General features: G+C 38.8%; 1 protein-coding gene across 2 annotated transcripts in view; it reads right to left on the bottom strand.

Moving 5' to 3' along the window:
• RAB27B (RAB27B, member RAS oncogene family) overlaps positions 1–27,016 on the bottom strand; it is a 190,977-nt gene that overhangs the window by 49,422 nt on the left and 114,539 nt on the right. Inside the window, exon 1 of one of the 2 annotated variants that reach the window (XM_033238115.1) lies at positions 25,194–25,695. The exons of the other annotated variant lie outside the window; for it this stretch is intronic. The gene's annotated coding sequence lies outside the window, so the exon portion shown is untranslated. Of the gene's footprint in view, positions 1–25,193; positions 25,696–27,016 lie in introns of those variants that run through there. 2 annotated transcript variants of the gene reach the window in all.

The raw sequence follows: 27,016 nt of genomic DNA, 5'->3' as shown, positions 1-27,016 counted from the left end.
CAGAGCCCCAGAAACACGCAGAACTTCAGATCCCTGTAGGAATGCGTTCATAGGGCAACAAAAATAGCATCAGTGCCTTGAGCTTCATTATTGTCCATTTAAAAAGCAGTCGTGGCCGGGTATGATGACTCACTCCTGTAATCCTAGTACTTTGGGAGGCTGAGGCAGGCGGATCACTCGAGGTCAAGAGTTCAAGATCAGCCTGGCCAACATGGTCTGGTAAAAACACAAACCCTGTCTCTAGTAAAAATACAAAAATTAGCCATGCAAGGTGGCAGGCGCCTATAATCCCAGCTACTCAGGAGGCTGTCGCAGGAGAATCGCTTGAACCCAGGAGGTGGAGGTTGCAGTGAGCTGAGATCACACCACTGCACTCCAGCCTGGATGACAGAGGGAGACTCTGTCTCAAAATGAACAAACAAACAAAAAAGTCATGTGAAGTCCATTTCTACTTTATTTATAAAACTACAATGGGAAACGTTGCCATTATGTGCTTTGTGGCATAAACTTACTCTTAGAATTTACTAATAGAAAAAAAAAAGCGTCTCTCTCAAAAATCTGATACATTTGCTTTAGCCTGATAAGAAAAGCTTAAGGTATTCATTGCCTTCTTTTTTGCCTCTATTGCCTGGAAGCTCAGAGTTCAGTTTTTTGCTCAAATATGGTAGGTATCAAAGGTTCTCTGGTTCAACTACTTTACCTCTCTCTATTCCTAGACTACATGGCTTGGTTCTTGCTTGTTTTTTATTCTTCTTTTACGTACTTGATTGAATTTTTGTCTCTATTCCTAAATGATTGCAAATTATTTCATGGGAGGAGATAGAGTTCATTCTTGTTATTCACAGGAGTTATACGTTCTATAAAGTTGCTACAAACACTGAATTAGTGAATACCAAGTCATTGCTATTAGAGGAAATGGGATTAGGCTCCTGTGAGCCTCTGGCCACAGTATTTTCATCAACTGAGCAAAATAGAACATTGTTTTCTATGTGCTTTCATTTAGAGATACCTTATATAATATATAGTTGATTCGTTAACACTGAACTCATGGTCAACAGCACTATAACTCACGCCTGAACGAAACTTATCTGTGTATCTTCTCCTTAAGGCACATACAGCCTGCTTGCCCTTAAGAACACTAGACAGTCCCTCAGTACTGCCCATGGGGGATATTTTAAACAGAGAAACCACCACTTGAAAGGACAAAAATGTGAAAAATATGGCATTAAATAAATCATGAAAAGGACACTTGTTTACAACATGAGAGCTAAAACAAGAATGTACAGCACCAACTTGTTTGACCTCAGCTGAGAATATGCAAGTTGCATGACTCAAATTTTTACCGCTCTGTATATGCCTGCAAATAACTACAAAAGCACCATGATATTGATTCTGGGGTCACAAATAAATGTTAATAAGCAGGCAGATTTGCAAATACATGATTATTGAATCAAAAGGATTGATGGCATGTTATCTCAAAATTAATATTATTATATTTTGGCCAATTAGCATATTTACAACCATAAGAAGAGCAGGTTAACAAATAGAAAGGAGGGTTCTGTGGGAGTGGAACTGGTGAAAAGCACACTTGGATAACCTTGTAGAAATATGCAAAAAGCTAGAGCAAAGACAGAATGAGCATATTCCAGGGCGCAGCCAGGGGTTCTGACCAGTGACTCAGGGCCCTGGGAACAGACTAGGAAAAACAAGGTGAGGCTAAAAAGGAGACAGCATTAACCTATTTCACAATTTTCTTTTCTTTTTTTTTCTATTGCAATGACATTTCTATTATATTCATTATTGCTTAGCTAGAAGTATCCGGAGGGACTTACTTTCTTCCTAAATAGATTTTATTTTATTTTATTTCATTTTATTCTTATTTTTTGAGATGGAGTCTCACTTATCGCCCATGCTGGAGTGCAGTAGCATGATCTTGGCTCACTGCAACCTCTGCCTCCCGGATTCAAGCTATTCCCCTGCCTCAGTCTCCTGAGTAGCTGGGATTACAGGCATTAGCCACCACACCCGGGTAATTTTTGTATTTTTAGTAGACAAGGGGTTTCACCATGTTGACCAGGCTGGTCTCAAACTCCTGACCGCAGGTGATCCTCCCACCTCATCCTCCCAAAGTGCTGGTATTACAGGCATGAGCCACTGCGACAGGCCCCAAATAGATTTTTTACTCTACACTTAGGCTAATACATCAGGCCATGTGAGTGGGCATTGTGATGCTAATAGTAGCCTAATGCATAAGGAGCTTTGGCCAAATTGTTAGTAAAAGTTGAGGCATCAGATTCTGAAGGAAACCTGATGTCATATTTCTAGTGTTGATGATGAAAAACTTTATTAAACCTGAAAGAGCCAACTCCCTCCCTATACCTCCATTTTCACAGCAACACCCACATAAAGACACTCAACCGGTGAAAACTGGTAGAAAGGTAGGCTGGAAAATAAACATGTGAAATGTGTAGGACAAATAAGCAGATCAGCTCATTTATTTAGGATGCTGCAACATAGTAGATTCTCAGTATCTCAGGGGTCTATTATGTAAGAAGTAGATCTAAATTTGGCCGGGCACAGTGACTCACACCTATAATCCCAGCACTTTGAGAGACCAAGGTATGCAGATCATTTGAGGTCAGGAGTTTGAGACTAGCCTGGCCAACATGGGTGAAACCCCATTTCTACTAAAAATACAAAAATTATCCGGGTGTGGTGGCTAATGCCTGTAATCCCAGCTACTCGGGAGGCTGAGGCAGGAGAATCACTTGAAGCCGGGAGGTGGAAGTTGCAGTGAGCCAAGATGGTGCCACTGCACTTCAGTGGGTGACAAAGAAAGACTCTGTATCAAAAAATAAAAGAAAGAAAGGGTAAATTTTCTGTCTGTACTGGGACTGTCTTTAACTTTAACCCTCACAGATCTTCCATTTAGTGAAAATTATTAGGATTATTTGTATCATAGACCTCCTTAGAAATTTTAACTCATAATCATTTGTCAGGATGATTGGCTAATTCATTGTCTCTTCCCACAGTTATATCTCTCAGAAGATATTGATATATTGAAAAACTATATCTATATGATGTGTTTTATTCATGAACTTGGCTCAGTTTTTGAAGTGGCACTCTCATTATCTCTGATTAATATGACACTCTTCTCCTCCTCCCTGCAGCCATCTCAGGGTTGTGAGATGGTTTTTCTTCTAGTTCTGTGGCTCTTATCCTTCCTGTCCTTCATTTGGACTGTGGTCCTAAACCTGTTAGGATGGGCAACCAACATACAGATTATAGTGTAGGAGGGACCTTGCCCAAATAGTCATGATCTTTAACATTAAATGTTTTGATCTTGTTATTTGGCCAAATTTTACAGAATTTTAAGAAACATTTCAGAAAAGACTTTATATTAACATTTTCCATTTTAGAAGTATAGAAATAATCTTCATGTTATTATGATACATTAAAGTGTTAGAATCAAGTAGATTGACTTGAAAGTTAGAATGCATCTGATTTCCAAATAGGTCAGTTTGCTCTGCTCTCTTTTATAGTAGGTTGACATCAGACCATTGGCCCAGCTGATATGCAGCCAGAACACACCAGTGTGGTTTATTTTGATTGATCAGCAGGTGTCGTGCTCGTTGTTGAATGTGTTTAATATCACCCTTAGTCCCTGGAGAATCAGGAGAGGAAACAGCAGAGATGAGTGCAGATATATTAATGACACTCTTAAAAATGACTCTTCAAGTGTACATTCTCTTTGCAGTGACTCAGAAAGAAGCATCTTCTTAATATAGAATAGGTTAGCACTGCTAAAAAAAAAAATGAATGAGCTTTATTGAAAATCTAAACTTATAGGTATGTTATTACCACAAAGCTTTAACAAAAATCAACTGTACAGGGCATTAATTTATTGTAATTTATTATAGTGTTTTCTTGAACTTCAACAATCAGAGATATTTTTACTACAAATTCTATGCAGGTTATGTTCCTTGCTGACACAATATCCAGTGACAATGGTACAAACGAATTTGAAAGACAGTGATTTACTTTATGGAAGTTTATGTTGCCTGTTCATTAAAAAATAGTATTATTGAATAAATTGTAGAAACTTTCAACAAATACTTTTGTCTGAAACTAGGGGATGGAGGGTGAAATTAGTTGCAGCAGCCCTGCAGACTAAGAATGTTTTTAAATAAGCTCTTGAGACTACACAGATAAGACCTAACAGCAAGGTGTGTCTTAAAATTTATTTTAGTCAATGTTTTGATTTTTGCTTTGATGTAAGGGAAAAAGATTTTTACCTATCCTATTAATATATAAGGTTGTCTTGTTTATCTTTCTTGATATTATCTTCTAAACTTTGATGGACTTGAGAATGTCCTGATAAACCTAGTTATACCTAAAATTACTTGAAAATATTAAAATAAATTTTCTTTTCACATAAAGCTTTACAGAAATCTTTTCTGAAAAATAGTTCAGGGGGCGGCGGAGCAAGATGGCCGAATAGGAACAGCTCCAGTCTCCAACTCCCAGCGCGAGCGACACAGAAGACCGGTGATTTCTGCATTTTCAACTGAGGTACTGGGGTCATCTCTCTAGGGAGTGCCGGACAATCGGTGCGGGTCAGCTGCTGCAGCCTGACCAGCGTGAGCTGAAGCAGGGCGAGGCATCGCCTCACCTGGAAGTGCAAGGGGGAAGGAAATCCGTTTTCCTAGCCAGGGGAACTGAGACACACAACACCTGGAAAATCGGGTAACTCCCACCCCAATACTGTGCTTTAAGGAAACAGGCACACCAGGAGAATATATCCCACACCTGGCCGGGAGGGTCCCACACCCACGGAGCCTCCCTCACTGCTAACACAGCAGTCTGCCGCGATCAATCCGCAAGGCAGCAGCGAGGCTGGGGGAGGGGCGCCCGCCATTGCTGAGGCTTAAGTAGGTAAATAAAGCCGCTGGGAAGCTCGAACTGGGTGGAGCTCACAGCAGCTCAAGGAAGCCTACCTGTCTCTGTAGACTCTACCTCTGCGGACAGCGCACAGCTGCAGTCCAATAGGGAAAGCAGCGGGGGCCGGTGCAGACGCGAACGACTCTGTCTGACAGCTTTGGGGAGAGCCGTGGATCTCCTAACACGGAGGTTGAGATCTGAGAACGGACAGACTGCCTGCTCAGGTGGGTCCCTGACCCCTGAGTAGCCTAGCTGGGAGACATCCCCCACTAGGGGCAGTCTGACACCCCACACCTCACAGGGTGGAGTCACCCCTGAGAGGAAACTTCCAAAGGAAGAATCAGACAGGTACACTCGCTGTTCAGCAATATTCTATCTTCGGCAACCTCTGCTGCTGATACCCAGGCAAACAGGGTCTGGAGTGGACCTCAAGCAATCTCCAACAGACCAACAGACAGTCCTTCTGACTGTCAGACGGAAAACTATAAAACAGGAAGGACACCTATACCAAAACCTCATCAGTACGTCACCATCATCAAAGACCAGAGACAGATAAAACCACAAAGATGGGGAAGAAGCAGGGCAGAAAAGCTGGAAATTCAAAAAATAAGAGCGCATCTCCCCCTGCAAAGGAGCGCAGCCCATCGCCAGCAACGGATCAAAGCTGGTCAGAGAATGACTTTGACCAGATGAGAGAAGAAGGCTTCAGTCCATCAAACCTCTCAGAGCTAAAGGAGGAATTACGTACCCAGCGCAAAGAAACTAAAAATCTTGAAAAAAGAGTGGAAGAATTGACAGCTAGACTAATTAATGCAGAGAAGATCATAAACGAAATGACAGAGATGAAAACCATGACACAAGAAATACGTGACAAATCCACAAGCTTCAGTAACCGACTCGATCAACTGGAAGAAAGAGTATCAGCGATTGAGGATCAAATGAATGAAATGAAGTGAGAAGAGAAAACAAAAGAAAAAAGAAGAAAAAGAAATGAACAAAGCCTGCAAGAAGTATGGGATTATGTAAAAAGACCAAATCTACGTCTGATTGGGGTGCCTGAAAGTGAGGGGGAAAATGGAACCAAGTTGGAAAACACTCTTCAGGATATCATCCAGGAGAACTTCCCCAACCTAGTAGGGCAGGCCAACATTCAAATTCAGGAAATACAGAGAACGCCACAAAGATACTCCTCGAGAAGAGCAACTCCAAGACACATAATTGCCAGATTCACCAAAGTTGAAATGAAGGAAAAAATCTTAAGGGCAGCCAGAGAGAAAGGTCGAGTTACCCACAAAGGGAAGCCCATCAGACTAACAGCAGATCTCTCGGCAGAAACTCTACAAGCCAGAAGAGAGTGGGGGCCAATATTCAACATTCTTAAAGAAAAGAATTTTCAACCCAGAATTTCATATCCAGCCAAACTAAGTTTCATCAGTGAAGGAGAAATAAAATCCTTTACAGATAAGCAAATGCTTAGAGATTTTGTCACCACCAGGCCTGCCTTACAAGAGACCCTGAAGGAAGCACTAAACATGGAAAGGAACAACCAGTACCAGCCATTGCAAAAACATGCCAAAATGTAAAGACCATCGAGGCTAGGAAGAAACTGCATCAACTAACGAGCAAAATAACCAGTTAATATCATAATGACAGGATCAAGTTCACACATAACAATATTAACCTTAAATGTAAATGGACTAAATGCTCCAATTAAAAGACACAGACTGGCAAACTGGAGAAAGAGTCAAGACCCATCAGTCTGCTGTATTCAGGAGACCCATCTCACATGCAGAGACATACATAGGCTCAAAATAAAGGGATGGAGGAAGATTTACCAAGCAAATGGAGAACAAAAAAAAGCAGGGGTTGCAATCCTAGTCTCTGATAAAACAGACTTTAAACCATCAAAGATCAAAAGAGACAAAGAAGGCCATTACATAATGGTAAAGGGATCAATTCAACAGGAAGAGCTAACTCTCCTAAATATATATGCACCCAATACAGGAGCACCCAGATTCATAAAGCAAGTCCTTAGAGACCTAAAAAGAGACTTAGACTCCCATACAATAATAATGGGAGACTTCAACACTCCACTGTCAACATTAGACAGATCAACGAGACAGAAAGTTAACAAGGATATCCAGGAATTGAACTCATCTCTGCACCAAGCAGACCTAATAGACATCTATAGAACTCTCCACCACAAATCAACAGAATATACATTCTTCTCAGCACCACATCGCACTTATTCCAAAATTGACCACATAATTGGAAGTAAAGCACTCCTCAGCAAATGTACAAGAACAGAAATTATAACAAACTGTCTCTCAGACCACAGTGCAATCAAACTAGAACTCAGGACTAAGAAACTCAATCAAAACCGCTCAACTACATGGAAACTGAACAACCTGCTCCTCAATGACTACTGGGTACATAATGAAATGAAAGCAGAAATAAAGCTGTTCTTTGAAACCAATGAGAACAAAGATACAACATACCAGAATCTCTGGGACACATTTAAAGCAGTGTGTAGAGGGAAATTTATAGCACTAAATGCCCACAATAGAAAGCAGGAAAGAGGCCGGGCGCGGTGGCTCAAGCCTGTGATCCCAGCACTTTGGGAGGCCGAGACGGGCGGATCACGAGGTCAGGAGATCGAGACCATCCTGGCGAACACGGTGAAACCCCGTCTCTACTAAAAATACAAAAACTAGCCGGCGAGGTGGCGGGCGCCTGTAGTCCCAGCTACTCGGGAGGCTGAGGCAGGAGAATGGCGTAAACCTGGAGACGGAGCTTGCAGTGAGCTGAGATCCGGCCACTGCACTCCAGTCCGGGCGACAGAGCGAGACTCCGCCTCAAAAAAAAAAAAAAAAAAAAAGAAAGCAGGAAAGATCTAGAATTGACACTCTAACATCACAATTAAAAGAACTAGAGAGGCAAGAGCAAACACATTCAAAAGCTAGTAGAAGGCAAGAAATAACTAAGATCAGAGCAGAACTGAAGGAGATAGAGTCACAAAAAACCCTCCAAAACATCAATGAATCCAGGAGTTGGTTTTTTGAAAAGATCAACAAAATTGACAGACCACTAGCAAGACTAATAAAGAAGAAAAGAGAGAGGAATCAAATAGACGCAATAAAAAATGATAAAGGGGATATCACCACCGACCCCACAGAAATATAAACAACCATCAGAGAATACTATAAATGCCTCTATGCAAATCAACTAGAAAATCTAGAAGAAATGGATAATTTCCTGGACACTTACACTCTTCCAAGACTAAACCAGGAAGAAGTTGAATCCCTGAATAGACCAATAGCAGGCTCTGAAATTGAGGCAACAATTAATAGCCTACCCACCAAAAAAAGTCCAGGACCAGATGGATTCGCAGCTGAATTCTACCAGAGGTACAAGGAGGAACTGGTACCATTCCTTCTGAAACTATTCCAATCAATAGAAAAAGAGGGAATCCTCCCTAACTCATTTTATGAGGCCAACATCATCCTGATACCAAAGCCTGGCAGAGACACACAAAAAAAAGAGAATTTTAGACCAATATCCCTGATGAACATCGATGCAAAAATTCTCAATAAAATACTGGCAAATCGGATTCAGCAGCACATCAAAAAGCTTATCCACCATGATCAAGTGGGCTTCATCCCTGGGATGCAAGGCTGGTTCAACATTCGCAAATCAATAAACGTAATCCAGCATATAAACATAACCAAGACAAGAACCACATGATTATCTCAATAGATGCAGAAAAGGCTTTTGACAAAATTCAACAGCCCTTCATGCTAAAAACGCTCAATAAATTCGGTATTGATGGAACGTACCTCAAAATAATAAGAGCTATTTATGACAAACCCACAGCTAATATCATACTGAATGGGCAAAAACTGGAAAAATTCCCTTTGAAAACTGGCACAAGACAGGGATGCCCTCTCTCACCACTCCTATTCAACATAGTGTTGGAAGTTCTGGCTAGGGCAATCAGGCAAGAGAAAGAAATCAAGGGTATTCAGTTAGGAAAAGAAGAAGTCAAATTGTCCATGTTTGCAGATGACATGATGGTATATTTAGAAAACCCCATCGTCTCAGCCCAAAATCTCCTTAAGCTGATAAGCAACTTCAGCAAAGTCTCAGGATACAAAATTAATGTGCAAAAATCCCAAGCATTCTTATACACCAGTAACAGACAAGCAGAGAGCCAAATCAGGAATCAACTTCCATTCACAATTGCTTCAAAGATAATAAAATACCTAGGAATCCAGCTTACAAGGGATGTCAAGGACCTCTTCAAGGAGAACTACAAACCACTGCTCAGTGAAATCAAAGAGGACACAAACAAATGGAAGAACATACCATGCTTATGGATAGGAAGAATCAATATCATGAAAATGGCCATACTGCCCAAGGTTATTTATAGATTCAATGCCATCCCCATCAAGCTACCAATGAGTTTCTTCACAGAATTGGAAAAAAACGGCTTTAACGTTCATATGGAACCAAAAAAGAGCCCGCATTGCCAAGACAATCCGAGGTCAAAAGGACAAAGCTGGAGGCGTCACGCTACCTGACTTCAAACTATACTACAAGGCTACAGTAACCAAAACAGCATGGTACTGGTACCACAACAGAGATATAGACCAACGGAACAGAACAGAGTCCTCAGAAATAATACCACACATCTACAGCCATCTGATCTTTGACAAACCTGAGAGAAACAAGAAATGGGGAAAGGATTCGCTATTCAATAAATGGTGCTGGGAAAATTGGCTAGCCATAAGTAGAAAGCTGAAACTGGATCCTTTCCTTACCCCTTATACGAAGATTAATTCAAGATGGATTAGAGACTTAAATGTTAGACCTAATACCATAAAAACCCTAGAAGATAATCTAGGTAGTACCATTCAGGACATAGGCATGGGCAAGGACTTCATGTCTAAAACACCAAAAGCAATGGCAGCAAAAGCCAAAATTGACAAATGGGATCTCATTAAACTAAAGAGCTTTTGCACAGCAAAAGAAACTACCATCAGAGTGAACAGGCAACCTACAGAATGGGAGAAAATTTTTGCAACCTACTCATCTGACAAAGGGCTAATATCCAGAATCTACAAAGAACTCAAACAAATATACAAGAAAAAAACAAACAACCCCATCAAAAAGTGGGGAAAGGATATGAACAGACATTTCTCAAAAGAAGACATCCCTACAGCCAACAGACACATGAAAAAATGCTCATCATCACTCGCCATCAGAGAAATGCAAATCAAAACCACAATGAGATACCATCTCACACCAGTTAGAATGGCAATCATTAAGAAGTCAGGAAACAACAGTGTTGGAGAGGATGTGGAGAAATAGGAACACTTTTACACTGTTGATGGGATTGTAAACTAGTTCAACCATTATGGAAATCAGTATGGCAATTCCTCAAGGATCTAGAACTAGATGTACCATATGACCCAGCCATCCCACTACTGGGTATATACCCAAAGGATTATAAATTATTCTACTACAAAGACACATGCACACGTATGTTTATTGCAGCACTATTCACAATAGCAAAGACTTGGAATCAACCCAAATGTCCATCAGTGACAGACTGAATTAAGAAAATGTGGCACATATACACCATGGAATACTATGCAGCCATAAAAAAGGATGAGTTTGCGTCCTTTGTAGGGACATGGATGCGGCTGGAAACCATCATTCTTAGCAAACTATCACAAGAAGAGAAAACCAAACACCGCATGTTCTCACTCATAGGTGGGAACTGAACAATGAGATCACTTGGACTCGGGAAGGGGAACATCACACACTGGGGCCTATCATGGGGAGGGGGGAGGAAGGAGGGATTGCATTGGGGAGTTATACATGATATAAACGTTATGCACATGTACCCTAGAACTTAAAGTATAGTAAATAAATAAATAAATAAATAAATAAATAAAAAATAGTTCAAAGCCGTATGCCTTTGAAGTAAGACTGGAAGCCATTTCAGTGCAGTTCATTAAGTCCTCTAGCCGTTCTGTAAAGAAAAACGCATCAATTCTCTCCAAGAATATCAATAGTTATCTGATCTAGGCTTTGTTTGTGCTGGAATAAGCAAGAAACTGTTTACGTATCTTTTCTTACAAACAAATGGGGCAACCAATTCCACATTCGTTTTCTAAATTTCTCTGACTTGAAATTATCATTTGGAGATAAGCCAAGTACAGATAGAAAACCCAGACTAAATTTCCCTGTGATGAATGAATTAGTTTAGTTTAGAGCTATTTCTCACGTAGCAGTCTTCTGTTACTAGACATTTGACCTAACTTACTCATTCACAGTCACACACACATGTTCATGTGGCAGATACTGGACTCCATTTAGCTTAATCAATAAGGTATGTTTTTAAGGAGTCGAGCTGTTGTCTGTGATCCCTGTCAATCATCTAAATCCTTAATTGTGAGCCATTTTATTCTATGTAATGAATCTATTTTTCTAGACTGGAGGACTGGAAATTGGACTGAATAGTATATTGGTGTCTTATTTCTGAAGCCAATGACTGAGGAGGCAATATAGCACTAATGATTACTCTAAAATTATTAAGGTGCAATCAACCAAAAGATCTTTTGCTATCATGTATCTTTGAGGTTGGCCATTTAGTTTGCAACGGTGGACCTGTTTGCCAAGCCTACAGTTATTTATAAGCCCATCTCTTATTCTGGTAGTTGGCTAAATTTGGCTTAGAAAATAATGTCATCATTCTCAATGGAAAAATGCTCAGGCTAGTTGATCAGTTACTAATACTTTAGTCTGCAGAATGACTACAGCATCTGCCAATTCACCAGCTCAATCTACTTACATATACAGTATTTCTCAGTGTTCATGGGGGATTGGTTCGAGGACCCTTGGTGAATACCAAAATCCACAGGTGCCCAAATCCTTGTATAAAATGGCACAGTATTGGCATATAATGTCCTTCAATATATTTTAAATCATCTGTAGATTACTTATACCTAATGCAATGTAAATGCTATGTAACGAGTTGTTATACTATATTGTTTAGGGAATAATAACAAGAAAAAAATGTCTGTACATATTTAGGACAGATACAACCATTCATTTTTTTCCCAAATATTTTTGATCTGCAGTTGGCTAAATCTATGGATAATGAACCCATGAATGGGGAGGGCTATCTGTACCTCTCCCCATCTCGAGATGGAGTCTTGCTCTGTTGCCCAGATCTCAGCTCACTGCAACCTCTGTCTCCCGGATTCAAGCAATTCTCCTGCCTCAGCAACCCGAATAGCTGGAATTACAGGCGTGTACCACCACGACTGGCTAATTTTTGTATTTTTGGTAGAGATAGGGTTTCACCGTGTTGGCCAGGTTGGCCTTGATCTCCTGACCTCTCATGATCTGCCCGCCTCAGCAACCCGAATAGCTGGGATTACAGGCTTGCACTACCACATCCGGCTAATTTTTGTGTTTTTGGTAGAGACAGGGTTTCACCATGTTGGCCAGGCTGGTCTCAAACTCCTAACCTCATGATCCGCCTGCCTCGGCCTCCCAAAGTGCTGGGATTACAAGCCTGAGCCACTGTGCCCAGCCGGCTATCTGTATTTTTAAATGTTAAATAGGTAGGAAACTGATAACTTATTGTCAAAGATACCCAGTCAGGTGTTGTTGACAGTATTGGTGAATAAGCCTCAAATTCTATGCAATTCCCTTGAGGATGGATTTAGAAACTCAACAGAGGAAGACGAAAGGTCCTTTCTACAAGAGAGGATAGTGACCATATTTTCAGAACTATGGATCAAAACATTTATTTAACTTGTTAAATATTTATTATTCATTTTACCCTGAATCTGCCAGTGTAATGGAATATTTACATGGAATATTAAAGTAGTAGCTGCTCCATAAATTCCAGGCGATAGCACTGCCATCCAGATGGGTCACAAAGATTTTACTGATAAAGTTATTTTTGCCCCGCAATTCTCGTACAACTCTATTTCTAAGCCTGGAGCCTCTAACATTAGGCATGACTTTGGACTTTTGTTACATGTAAACAAGTAAATATATTTACTGGGAACAGTAATTTATAGTTGTTTTTAGCCATAACTACGTTAGCAGAAATTAATTTATCAGAAAGATTAGCCAACAAATCATTGATTTGCTAGCTTGGGGGCTGCAAAATGGCACTAAGCACTGTAGAAAAACATCAAAAGAGAGAAAGATGGGCTCCAAAATAAAGTTCTAAGAAAGATTAATTTTACCCATGATTTGTACTATAAGGAAAGAACTTTACCCTCAATTAATATGAAGGATACTCAAGAAGACAATCTTACCTTCCTGATAAAATAGACAAGTCATAATGTTATTTGCCCAGACATAATTTTAGGAGCCATAGAGAATGTTTGACCTTATAAAAAGCTTCATTATTTCCAATTAAGTAGGAGAAGCTGAGGTTATATTATTTCTTCACAAAGTCTGCAAAAAAGCATCTTTTGATTCTTCCTTACTAAGGTGTCATGACAAAGCAACTATTATTTAGAATGTTATTGACTTATGTATAGACATTATTGCTATAGTGTAAACATACTTCTGGAAACTCATCACTGGAATAAATTTATAAAAATATTCACTCCGGTAATTCTAGTATAAATTCATTTCTGATCCATGTGTACAGGGTAATTTTAAAGTCAGAGTAATGAAGTGATATTTGCTGCTAAAAAAGCAAAAAGATATTCACCATTCAGTCTACTTCTTAGACTTTTCTTAATTAGTGTTGGATTTGAGGTATACTCTCAGCATCTGGGGGTGCTAGATAGTACATCACGACAAAGAAATAGGACCTTAATAGATAAGAAACCTTTACTTTTCTGCCCTTATATTTATTTGTCTTGGGACCCTGTGGTTTGGAGAAGACCTAACTGTTGCCTGTATCACCTAGTTCAGCTGTGCCTTGAAATCATTCCTTGGGGTGATTTTGGTAATTGTGTTACCTAAAACTGGACTCAGAAAGACTATGGCTACAATGGGAGAATGTTTGTTTACTTTAACTCTCTTTCATGTTTTCCATGCTGTGCATATTTACGGCACAAAGGTCTTGTAATCTTAACAAGTTATATGTAAAAAGGTATTCCAAAGAGAAAGCAGTAGTAAGAAAAAAGAGAATTTGCAAAACTCTTCCCATTAAAGTCAAAATTACTAAACTTTTGATTTTCTTATACGATAGCCTACACTTGAACACTGTTATATTCAATGAATGTATACTTTTGCTGATAATAGTTCGAAGCTGAAAATGGGGGTGCTTATTGTTGGTCTTTAGTCAAGGGTTTAACATCAATGTACATTTTCACCCTTGATAACCATGTCAAATAGTCATCAGTTAAAATGATTCACAAATGTTCATCATAAGTTGTAGGAGGACTTTTTTCCAGCAATATGTGTGTCTTCTTTCCATATTTATTATTACTCTCTCATATAAGTCCATATACTCTTTACAAAACAAGAGATTTGTCCCTATAATATTAGCTTACCTACAATCAAAACACAAGAAAAAATGCATTGATATTTCCCAAAAGAATGTGAAATGTTGATCAACTTACAGATAGGGATAACATAGAAGATTAGCACTTCAATACTAGTTTAGTGAATAATATAAGTAGCCAAATGCTTAAGAAAAAAAAAATTGAAGTCCACAATACTGTAATCAGAAATCTTGCCTGGAATATTTGTAGGTGTGGATTATGTGTCTGACTTGTACATGAGTCATTTAAATGTTCTCCATCTATGATCACCACAACAGAAATAACTTGGATATTGCCATTTTATAAGGAGCTTTTATGAAAAACTTATTTGTTCAAACTAGATGTCTCAAATGATGGATCCATAACAAAGAAAGAGTTATACACCTGAAATCCAGAAGGAACACAGAGAACTTCTCAACTGAACAAGTAGGCATGCAATATGTTCTCATACTAATTATTTAATAGTCAGAAATACTTGTGATGGAGAGTGTGAAGCACCCAGATGGTGGTATAAATAATTTTTATAAATTTAATAGAATATCTCCCAAACTTTTTCAAACAGTGAAGAAAAAAATATTAACATGGCGATGAAGAAGGGGAAGAGAAGAGGCAGAAGAAGAGACAAGGTAATTTTCCCTAAATTTGGTCAATCATTTGACACGTTTTTCCAGTCAATTTCTTGACAATATTTTACATGTTATTGGAATCTACACAAATACTCATTACTAGACAATTATTCTGTAATTTTTCTAGAACATCAAGATATATTTGTTATGCTTTGGTAAGTAGATCTTGAGGATAAAAGTGTCATCAATTTAGTGACAGCAAAGCTAGAACAAAGCTACTAATTAAAATGAAGAGAATGGGAGTTAATTTGAACTTAAATTAACATTGGCTGGGCATCAATTATTAGAGCATGATATTAATGAGCCAGAATCACTTGATTCAATCACTTTCTGTTGGGTTCCCAATCTCTACTACTAGAACATATTTATAATTGAGATATGACTTGTCATTTTTCACAGGGTGGGTTGGGAGAGAACATAGGTGAAGATAATTATACACAAAAGAAAAATTACTTAATGATTGCCCCCACAGAAGCTACAGGCATATTTATTATGTCCTTCCAATTTAACAACAATGATTTTAATGATAAATACATACATATACACATATATATAATTAGATATATAACCTTAAATTTTCCCTAAGTCCTTCCAGAACTTAAACGTATTTATTAGCTAAAGCAGAGTAGTGCTTGCAGAAAATAAAGAAAATAATTATTCCTCTCTTATGGTTACTCCACCTCCTTCTTTCCAGGACCTCCTTGACAGATGGCATTTGGTCTCATAGATTTTGGAGATCACCCATGTGCCTGTATTTCCCAGTCATTATCATCAGCCTGACCTCTCCTGAGAGGTCTAGATTTCAAGAGCCATTTTCTTGAGCATATGCAATTGAATAACCACAGTTACCTCAAATGCAGTACTTCTTCCTCCCTTAACCTGTCTTTCCTTTTCTATGCCTGATTTCAATTTTGGGGACTACTATTTATCTATCTATTGCCTTAGTAGAGCCAGAAATTTAGACTTCATAATAATTTCTCCTTTCCCCCTATGTCTGGTTAATGCCCACCTTGCTAATTATTTCTTTAATATTAATATAATTTATCTTCTCCAACTTTACAATTTCAGACCTTTGGTATTTCCCACTCCTCACTGATCTCTCTACAGTTTTAACCTCCTTAAATTTATCTTCCTCTTTATTACCATAATACTGCATTCAAACCACTAACTGAAAACTTATCAAGTTACATTAAAATTATCTGCTCATGTAACTCTCTATTTTACTTGATTCTAAGTTCTTTAAGAGCAGGAACTATATCTTACTGACCATTACAACTAAAGTACCTAATATGACCTGCCAGATAGTAGGCACTTAATGAATATTTTAAGCAAAAAATTCAGATAGACGAAAATTATACCAGAGATTAAATTGGTATTGTCAGGTTTAACACGGTGACAGGTCTTTTGTTGTAATAACATTGTCAGCTTTAACCAACTTAACATTTTTCCTAATATTTATAATGTCCTACAACAGGCAGAAATTTTGCTCCTCAAAGAACATCATTCATTCTTGGATTTCTTATTTTCTTTTCTTTTCTTTTCTTTTTTTTTTTTTTTTTTTTTTTTTTTGAGACGGAGTCTCGCTGTGTTGCCCAGGCTGGAGTGCAGTGGCACGATCTCGGCTCACTGCAAGTTCCGCCTCCCGAGTTCCCGCCATTCTCCCACCTCAGCCTCCGAGTAGCTGGGACTACAGGCACCCGCCACCGCGCCCGGCTAGTTTTTTGTATTTTTAGTAGAGACGGGGTTTCACCGTGTTAGCCAGGAGGGTCTCGATCTCCTGACCTCGTGATCCGCCCGCCTCGGCCTCCCAAAGTGCTGGGATTACAGGCTTGAGCCACCGCGCCCGGCGGATTTCTTATTTTCATCTTTCAGATCAAGTGACTATGCACAATGCATAAACTGAACTCTCCACAGGTCAGTTTACTGTGGAAAACACCAATTAGAAAGCAGTTCTGAGCTATTTTTAAAACCTCCGATTCTAATTTCTACCTACTTTTAGAAAACACGATTCCTGAAAAATAAGACAAAAATATTTCTACTGGTTATAAAATATTGCAATGCAAACAGAACATATTTCTTTAAACATATAGTTAATATTTATGAATTTTAATTGTTCCTTTTCTATTTTGAGTTAGTTCTCTGTTCTCAAGTTGCCAAGCTTATACCCTCAAGTGTCTCAATATTTACAATATTGATTTTTAGAATCAACCTCACTGCTCTAGACTGCTTAGACCTTCACGGCTTTGTTTTACTAAAATCACTAGAATCTAACACCTTCTAGAACTGAAGAATGGGAAACTGGTTTCTGGGTCCCTGGCCTCATGCATAAGTCTACTTTAAAAGTCAAAGTGAACTTTGAAAGGGTGAAAACTGTAAGGAATCAGAACCATGGAAAATACACTTGATAAGAAGATCTGCTGGGAAGCAGAATAACAATATAATCTGAGGCAAATTCATCTTCAGAGCAACTCAGTTATTATCATTTAACCATTTCCAAAGAAAACCTCAATGTAGAATTTTATGACTTCCTCAGAGCTTGCACAGGAAACAGATGCCCAGCAAGGTTTCTCCATGTTTACAGAGGACACAAAGCCTGCAGGTTGGTGTACCTGTACTTAGTGATCAGTATGTTTTGTCTTTATCCATTTTTCATCTCTCCTCACCTTTATCTAAATATAAGTTGCTCCATAATCACAGATGAATAAATTCTCATCAAGTACGTACATTCCTGAGGGCACCCAAATTAAAGGTGTTCAGAAACAATACTAATGAATACTTGTTGGGTATATTTTACTTTTGTCTTCTTGGTTTTCCTAATAGGTAAGTGAAAAAAATAAAATATAGCAAAGGAGATCTGGGGAGACTGTATAGGCCAATTTCAAAATAAGTAGAACCTGATGATGGCCTAGTGAACTTACAAGAAGAAAGCAAACCCAAAGTTGCTCATTTCATCTTATTACTATTACTACTATGCAGGCTTCATCAACTAGCATCTCGTTTCCAGTTGAAGATTAAAGAATAGACCTTTCAAACTTGATGGTCTATTTATTTAAGCCTGTTTTGTTATGTTTTAATCCTCTGTTATAAATATGAGAATATTTTTGTTACAGCATTTCTTTTCCTGTAAGATATGTTTTGCAGTGTTGTTTCCTAGGTTCTTCCTAATAGAAGCTTTTACTTCCAAACCTTGAGAGGCAGTATTTGAGAATAGGTATTACAAACCTTAGAAAGATTAAGATCAAAGATTGAGTGGGAGAGGGACAGATATAAAGACTGGGAATGACAGTTTCCATACAGTTAGTTGTGATATCTATCTTTAGTTTGCTTAAAGAATTAATAAATTAGCAAACAGGTTGCATTGCTCCTACATTTTACAGCATTTGGGAGAAAGTTCCAGAAAATCAGAGGCTTAAGTTACTCCAAGGAGGCACTTAAGTCAATATGTGGCACCTCTTGATATTAGAAAAAGTGTCTAATTCTTTTCAAAGTCACTAAGACATGACTAGTTTCTCTTTCCCTCTGAAAAATCTAATTTCATTTTGTATTTTTAATATTTAGATATGTACAGGAACACTTAACAACAGTTCATTTTGTTTATGAAAATAATATATTTTGAATAATAGACCATAAGAACTGAATAATTCATTTAATGAATTTATCAGGCTCTGATTACCTTGCCTAAGTTAGATTGGGCAAATATAATACAAGCTGATTTTGCTTTTTCTAATTATTATTGTGCTGGTATATCCCTCAGGGCAGATTTAACACATAATCTCATTTTTTCTGAGCAAGTTAAGGAGAGAAACAAGAAGAAAACAGATTAATTTGACTCCAAGTTCAATATGATTGAAAATAAATTTATGTGCTAGAACGAAGCCAGAAAGAGGACTAAAATGAAGTCTTGTACTTTTTCCCTAAACTTATTAAAAAGAAATTTTCCCTCTATTATAGAGTTCATATGTTTCTATCTCTTCTTCCATGTTTACATATATGCACACACACACACACACACACACACATACTTATGCACACAGATTTATGTATAACATAAAGATAATCTTAGGTAGATCTAAGGTTATCTATCTATCTATCTATCTATCTATCTATCTATCTCTACTTATCATCTATCTAGAGGGATAGACACATAAATGGAAGGAAGAAAAGGAAAAAGAAGGAAAGAAGGAAGGAAGTAAACATAAAACAAGAATTATGTGTTGCCCAAGTCTAGAGTTGAACAGTAGGGATGTTAAAATAACCCTTACCTTTTATTTTACACAGGAGAAAATCAAGATCCTTAAGGAGACTGAATGCCCTGTCTATAGTTATACATTACTCAACGCTAGGAATATTTGACTAATAATAGACTTCCTACTGGTTTTATTTAAATCCCACCAATATATGAAGTCTACATCTCCTCTCTATGAAATCGTTTCCAAAATTATGTGAGTGGGTCTTGGTATCCTTGAATACAGCTGTAGCTACCTAGAAACGTTTTTCCTGCTTTTCTGGATATTAAACATTTGCTTTATAAGGCAGCCACTACTTAATCTACTTTGATCTGTTTTATATTTTATAACTAAACTTTCATTATCAATTCTTAATTTAAAATATCTATAACACGTTATCAAATATTTAAAAAATTGTGTTCTTGTATTTGTAGGATTACAGCTTTGGATGAGCGCTTGAGGGTTGTTTAGTTCAACCTCCCAGTGGAAGCCATTCTATAACACCTCTGACAAGTTAAGTTTTAGGTTGCTGCACTTCCTGATCTTCATTGGTCTTGTCTAGTTTCTGCAATGACTCTTCCCCATTGGTGCCTCCAGATTCACCTTGTGCCTCTCTCTGCCACGTGCTTTCCATTCTCCAAACTCCTTTCCTCAGTTTCTTGAATACTCCAAGCTCTTTCCCAGGTTAAGAATTCAGCAAATGCTTTTGTACCATCTGGTTTGTTCTTGTTCAACCCCTTCACCTGACTAGCAACCAGGCAACCTTTAGATCTCAACTGAAATGCCCTTTCCTCACAGTAGTCCTCTTGACCACTTCTGCCATTAGTCTTTCTCATTTAAAGAAGTGATTTGTAGTCGCAATAACTTCTCAGCTTTCTTTGCTTTTAATTTTCTTTTGGTGTTGTGTAGACCTTCCATTCTGAACACTATTTTCTTTCACATAGAAAGAAGAGGGATTCATGGCTGGGTGCAGTGGTACACATCTATAATCCCAGCACTTTGGAAGGCCAAGGCAGGCAGATCACCTGAGATCAGGAGTTCAAAGCAACCTGGCCAACATGGTGAAACCCCATCTCTACCAAAAATACAAAAATTAGCCTGGTGTGGTGGCACATGCTTGTAATCCCAGCTACTTGGGAGGTTGACATGGGAGAATCACTTGAACCCCAGGGGCAGAGGTTGCAATGAGCTGAGATCACGCCACTGCACTCCAGCCTGGGCAATAGAAACTCGTCTAAAAAAAAAAAAAAAGAAAAGAAAAGAAAAGAAAGAAGAGGGACTCAAAGTAGAAACTGAGTAATTCTACTTTCTCTCACGTTCACCAGCACCAGCATGAAGGGAGATGACCCTTCTTTATTCACTGCTTTGTTTCAAACAATGTGAAAATAATCTATCACTCTCCTGAGCATTTTTCCCAAGATTCCACTCACTGTGTGTTACTCTTCTTCAAACTATGCTTACAGCTCTGACAACACCTTTGTTAAGTATTTCTAATTATATGTTTCCTTTATTCATCTGTTCTGGAAGTCATTTAAAAAATTGAATTTATTAGAGCTTCTACGTATGTAGCCTCATGAGTTTTTCTGGGGGCATCCTTCTTTTCAATTATCTTTAGAATTAGGTGAAACACTATTTTCAGAATTTTTTAAAGTTAGTTTTTCTGAATATCTTATTTTGAGAACTCCATCTCTTTCCCAAACTGCCAATGATTCCACACTGCTACATGAAATCATCACTTCCCTGTCCTCATCTCACTGTTTATCTTGGCCCTGTCTGACATCATTGACCACACCCTTCATCCTAAAAAAAAATCCTGGCTTAGGTTCATGATGACACGCTCATCCAGTTTACCTTTCACTTGAATGGCTTTTTACTGACTCCTCCCATTCAAGGTCCCAAATGTCTGCATAAGCCAGAGCGGCATCCTCAAGCCCTGATTTTTTTCTCTGTAATCTCTCTCTGAGTGATGTCCTCAAGGCTATCACTCTAAATAGTATCCATAGGCACTTGCCTCTCAAATTTCTATATCCAGCTATGATGTCCTCTAGGTGTTCCAGATTCATATATGCAAAAGCCCAAGTTGATAATTCCACTTGGATGTTGAAAAACACTTCAAAAGGCTGCAAAGAAATTCTTTATTTCCCATTAAAACCGTTTCTTCCCTAGCTTTATCCATCTTAGGAAATGGCCTTCTGTCTACCCAGTATCTTTCAGTAGAAATCCTGTTGATCATTTGGTTCTTTTGTTTCTTCACCTCCACCTTTATCCAATTTATTAGCAAGTTCTGTCAGCTCTGCCTTCAAATATTTTCTGAATCTCTCTACTTCTCTAGGTGGCCACTGTTCTGACCCTAATCTATGCCACTGTCATAACTGGTCTATTGGAATAGCCTCCTAACTGGATTCTCTTCTACTCTGGTCACCCTATGACTTAGTCCCTTCAAGGAAGCCAGAGTGATCTTTTAAAAAGATCACCTGGCCGGGCACGGTGGCTTACGCCTGTAATCCCAGCACTTTGGGAGGCCGAGGTGGGCAGATCACAAGGTCAGGAGATCGAAATCATCTTGACCAATGTGGTGAAACCCCATCTCTACTAAAAATACAAAAATTAGCTGGGCATGGTGGCACACACCTGTAGTCCTAGCTACTCAGGAGGCTGAGGCAGGAGAATCACTTGAACCCAGGAGGTGGAGGTTGCAGTGAGCCAAGATCGTGCCACTGCACTCCAGCCTGGCAGCAGAGCAAGACTCTGTCTTGGTTAAAAATAAATAAATAAATAAAAATAAAAATAAATAAATAATCACCTCCCCTGAGGCTTTTCTTGACCACTGAATCACACAGTCCCCTTCAGGTCACTCTCACTATATTACCCTTTAACATTTTTTTTTTCTTAGTATCACCAGAAGTTCCAAAATTACTAATTTATTTACTTATCTATCTCTCTCCAAACCCCAGATATAATTTCCATGACAGCAGAGGCCTTGTATATCTCACTAACCTCTGTTATTCACAATGCTTAGAAGAATATTAAAGTTCATAGTATGCTCAGTAAATATTTATTGAAAAACATTCAAAGGGCTATGTCTAAATCACAGTGTTTTGTCATTTTACTTGGAATAAAAAACAGAGGCCAAAAAGTTTATTAGGACCTTCAAAGTCCTCCAAGACCTGTCCCCATTATCTCCTCTCTCTCATTTCTTGCCACCTCCACCTCACTCCCTCTATGCCAGGTGCGTAGGCTTCTTTGCTGTTCCTGAAAGATGCCAGAATGCTTCGATCTAGAATGCTCTTCCTCCACATATCCACGTGGATCATTCCCTTACTTGCCTCAGATCGATATTAACATATCATCTCAGTGAGGCTTTTCCTGGGCATCTGATATAGAATTTCAGTTCTCCCTGACCCCAGCCCCGGACACTTTCTGCGTGCCTCCTGGGCTTCATACTCTCTGCTGAGCACTTCTCGCTAATGTGCCATAGACTCACTCTGCTTATCTAGTTTGGTCTTTGTCTCCCTGGTAAAAGACAAGCTCTATAAGGTCAGGAATTTTGGTCCACTTCTGTCCACACAGAGTTCAGTGCATAACACTCTTTACAAATATTTGTTGAATAAATGAACAAGCAACTTAATTAATTATTTATCTCAGTATATTGAGCAGTTGTTTAGTTAAAAAGACTAAATTTATTGAAGATTTTTTTGGTCATTTGATAAACAGAGTGTTACTCTCTTTATTGGCAATCTAGACAAGTTTGTCTTATTTAAGGAGTGCCAATGGGAGCTTAATATTCGGAGAACATGAATAATGATTGCAAAGGGTGTGAAACAAATTGAGTAATACTATCAACTCCATATTTGGGGTTTACAATAGGTTTGTTATTATGCGTAGTGATGTTGCTGCTTCCTACTTCTATAGGATATACTTAAGCCCCATATATACCTAATAATGAATTTAAAAAAAAAAAATCATTCCCCTTTGGCAGCCATCTTTAGAAAGGAATGTATTCTTCATGGGAAACACCTGGTATGTCCTGTCTGTTTTTATTGAAATCATTTTCCTGCATCTCAACATTACAATTACTTGCTTAACACCTGAACTATTGGTCAACCTGCCTTGATGAATCAACTCAAGAAACTGGATTGATTGTGAGATGAGCTTTATATGAGTAATTGTTCTATATTTCATGCCCTACTGATCTGAGAGCCCAAAAACCTAACCAAAAATTTGCAGGAGTGAGGGTGGGAAAAGAACAGGTTTCTATTCTGAACAACCTGGACATTTGGATAACTTCCATTTTTCCAGAAAAACAGTGAAATAAATGAACAGCAATTCTCAAACCAACATATTGTAGTAGTGTAAACTGGCATACCAACTGATCTTCTCCTACCAAGAAGATCAATTATATTAGGGTTACCTTCCCTATTGGGTCAAACATGCCTGTTCCAGAAATGACCTATGAGAAAGGGGAACTGTGGTTTGCTTGCATTCAACAGATTCCCTTTATTCCTTCTTGGCAACTATGAGAACAGGCTCATCCAGTTTCATCTGCTGTTTTGTTTTCCTTTCGAAGGCAATGTCAGTAACACTGTATGAGAGGCCACAGTCATTTCTGAAACAGGAAAGTCCCAATAATATTAAACTATCTGTCAAGATTACCCTTTTTTGGTTATCGGTAGGAATCACCTCCTGCCTTCAAGGATGGCTGACCCCGTCTGGGTAGAGGATTATACTAGGAAACTGTGAAAAATAACTGAGGGGCAATGGCACATGACAGGTATGTCTCTCTCTTCATCACTGCAATATGGACTTTACAGCAGCTTGAAAATTCATTAAACTCAAATATCTGAGTTTATAATAATGCTTAAGTCCCTCTTTTCCATCAACTTTTCAAAATTTATAACCATAAAACCCTGTATATTCTATATACATATTACTGAATATGTGTGATTATAACTAAATATTGAGAACCGTAGACATTTTTCTTATAAACAGAACACAATAAAAATTCAGAGCTGTAATATATTAAACAACAATTTTGTTGTTAATAACCTTGAAATTATATGTTATTACTTTGGACTTAATGATGTGCAGTTTAAAACAACTGGAATTGCATAACCTTAGCTTTAGATCTTGACATAAAAAACTCATAAAACATGATACAGGTGTGAAGGCTCTAACCAAACACAGCTTTTTCCTAGGAATGCAGTCTCTGCTTACAGTTCACCTTCTTCAGTAGTTTTCAGAGGCTTAATTAATGTTGCATTGGGTGGGAAAGTCTTGAAAGCTAATTTATTGTGACTACTTGAGTGAACACACATGCACACATATACCCTAGTTGGTGTGACACTTAGATCAGAATTCGAAAGTAACAGAGCAAAAAACTGGAAAACAGAAAGTACTCTTAAGGTCTCTGTGGCTATTTCATGTAAGGAAGTGCATATAAATGTCTTATCACTCTCCTGGCTTGCCTCACTAAGTCACTCCTCCTGGAATGAAACTCTAAGCACATCATCATCCATGCTTTTTCTTATTCATTATTTTGATTGTGTTTTTGAGCTGCAAATGAAAGGAAATTAACATTGCTGTGCCTAGGCTTTTTGTTTTTCTTTTTGCTTTTTTTGGTGGTAACCAGCTGTTTGATAAGCAAACACTCAAAGAGAGCCAGGTCGAGTTGACCCATGCCATCCGTGCAGCACACATCACTACTGTCTTCTTTGCAAGGATTTCTGATGGAAACCGCGATCGAAGGTGTACAGGCACTCACACACGCACACACACACAGAGGCCTCACTTCCCACAGTGCAGGCCGGCGCTGCAGCACCCGGGTAGATGGGAACGCGTTCCAGCAGCAACAGCCCGCCTTCCCAACTCACCAGCCTGCGAAGTTTCCTTGCCGGGAGAGCAGGTGTCAGATTTCAGAGAGGTTTCCTTCCCCTTCCCAACCTGGAACTCCCGGGCTCCACCGCCAGCAAGGAGACAGGATCTGCTCCACAGGGCGACGAGCACGGGGACAGCTCCTTATCTCCTCCAACCTGTGGCTCCGGATGGGTCCAAGGCCAGGCGGTCCGCAGCCCCTGCCCGTCAGGACTGCGAGTGGCAGGGCTGGTGGCACCACCCTTGGAGTCCGCCGCGGTGGCGGGGCTGGGTAAGGTTTATGTGAGAAGAAGGCGTGTCTGCAAGTCCCAACGCGGATGTGCGGAGCTCACCTCAGGGAAGTCTTGCTGGTGACTCAACTGCTGCAGTGAGAAACACACTCTGCTCGGGAATGAAATCTCCACACTGTGGGGCTTCGAGTCCTAGCAGCGAGCTCATTTTTATTCATTTTTTTTCCCCGTGTTTTCTTTGATGTCTCTCACTCAAAAAGCCCAGGGCGCTGTGAGAAGAACTGGGGCCCTGGCATTGCGTTCTGTCCTCCGAGGGGGTGTCTTATTAACTATGGGGAGTGAAGGCGAGGGATTGCGAATGGGAAGCAGAGGACGGCCTCGGGATATAAAAGAGGGCGTTGGAAAGAAATTAATATTTCAAAAGTTAGGATGTGTTCATATGAATGCATTAATCGTATGCAACATCCAAATTCACTTCCTAAAGTCCTAATGCACTTCCTAAAGTCACTTCAGAGGTCAATAGGCTAGCACTAAGTAAGATAATGAGCACACGGAGGCATTGAACAAATATTTGTTAAGCACCTACTATGTGCTACGTCCTGTTCTAAACACATTAGATTCGTCCACAAAGCAAAGATCCTGGCTGCCCATCTTGGGATTACATTTTAGACACATTCAGACATCCCTAATTTACAGACTGGTAGTAAAGGTAAGAATACAAGCTTGGGTATGTTATAGTAGCAACCGATTTACTCCTCTGTGAACAGAATTTAAAAGTTCCAAACCTGTGACTTGGATTCATGTTAGTAAACAATGAGATGTCAATGACTGCTTGAATTTCAATTGCTTAACTTGGTTCTTATTCAATGCCCTAGAGATAATCTGGGAGGCACTGTTGTTATCAGCTTCCAGAGAATTTCTTGTGGAAGGAAGCAAAGGAATAGCCCAAACCAAAACACAGAACAAACAATAGCAAAGTAGTGGAAAAATTGAGTATTAGAGAAAACATTTTGGTGTCATAGAAATCTGTCTATTCTATTATGAAACTATTAAAGAAGTTCTATTTTATGTCCTTCAATGTTCTTGAAAGTTGAAAAGAAGAGCAATAATGCCTTCGTAGTGTTACTGTGAGGAATTGACTTCATATCAGTAATGTGCGTAGAATGTGCCTGGCACAGTAAGTTCTATGAATGTGTTGGCTATACTTATCATTTTGGTAACACTTAATCTACTCCATTTTCCCCAAGTAAGATCCAGTTCATAAAAATCATTTTGGATCTACTACATAAAAGCATATGAGGCTCAGATTGTAGATTTTTCAAAGTATGTATGCTTAGAATCTATATTTATGATAAATCTACTTTGCATTTAACAGCAATATCTAAGTGTGTAACAAGTATGTATCCATGGGCCCAGACAGAAATAAAAGAAAGAACATAAGAAACTTAAATCTTTTCCACTGTTAACACATTGATTTAAAATCAACCTCTGTGCTATACAATGATAACCCATATTCTTTACCTAGTTCATGTATTCACTACTGACATTAATCCTAATAGCTATTATTTCCTGTACGCAATATAGTTTCATCT

The sequence above is a fragment of the Trachypithecus francoisi genome, unplaced genomic scaffold (assembly GCF_009764315.1).
Source record: "Trachypithecus francoisi isolate TF-2019V2 unplaced genomic scaffold, Tfra_2.0 Contig01474, whole genome shotgun sequence".
NCBI lineage: Eukaryota > Metazoa > Chordata > Mammalia > Primates > Cercopithecidae > Trachypithecus > Trachypithecus francoisi.
Note: the sequence above shows the minus strand (reverse complement) of the source record. Positions and strands in the feature narration are given on the sequence as shown.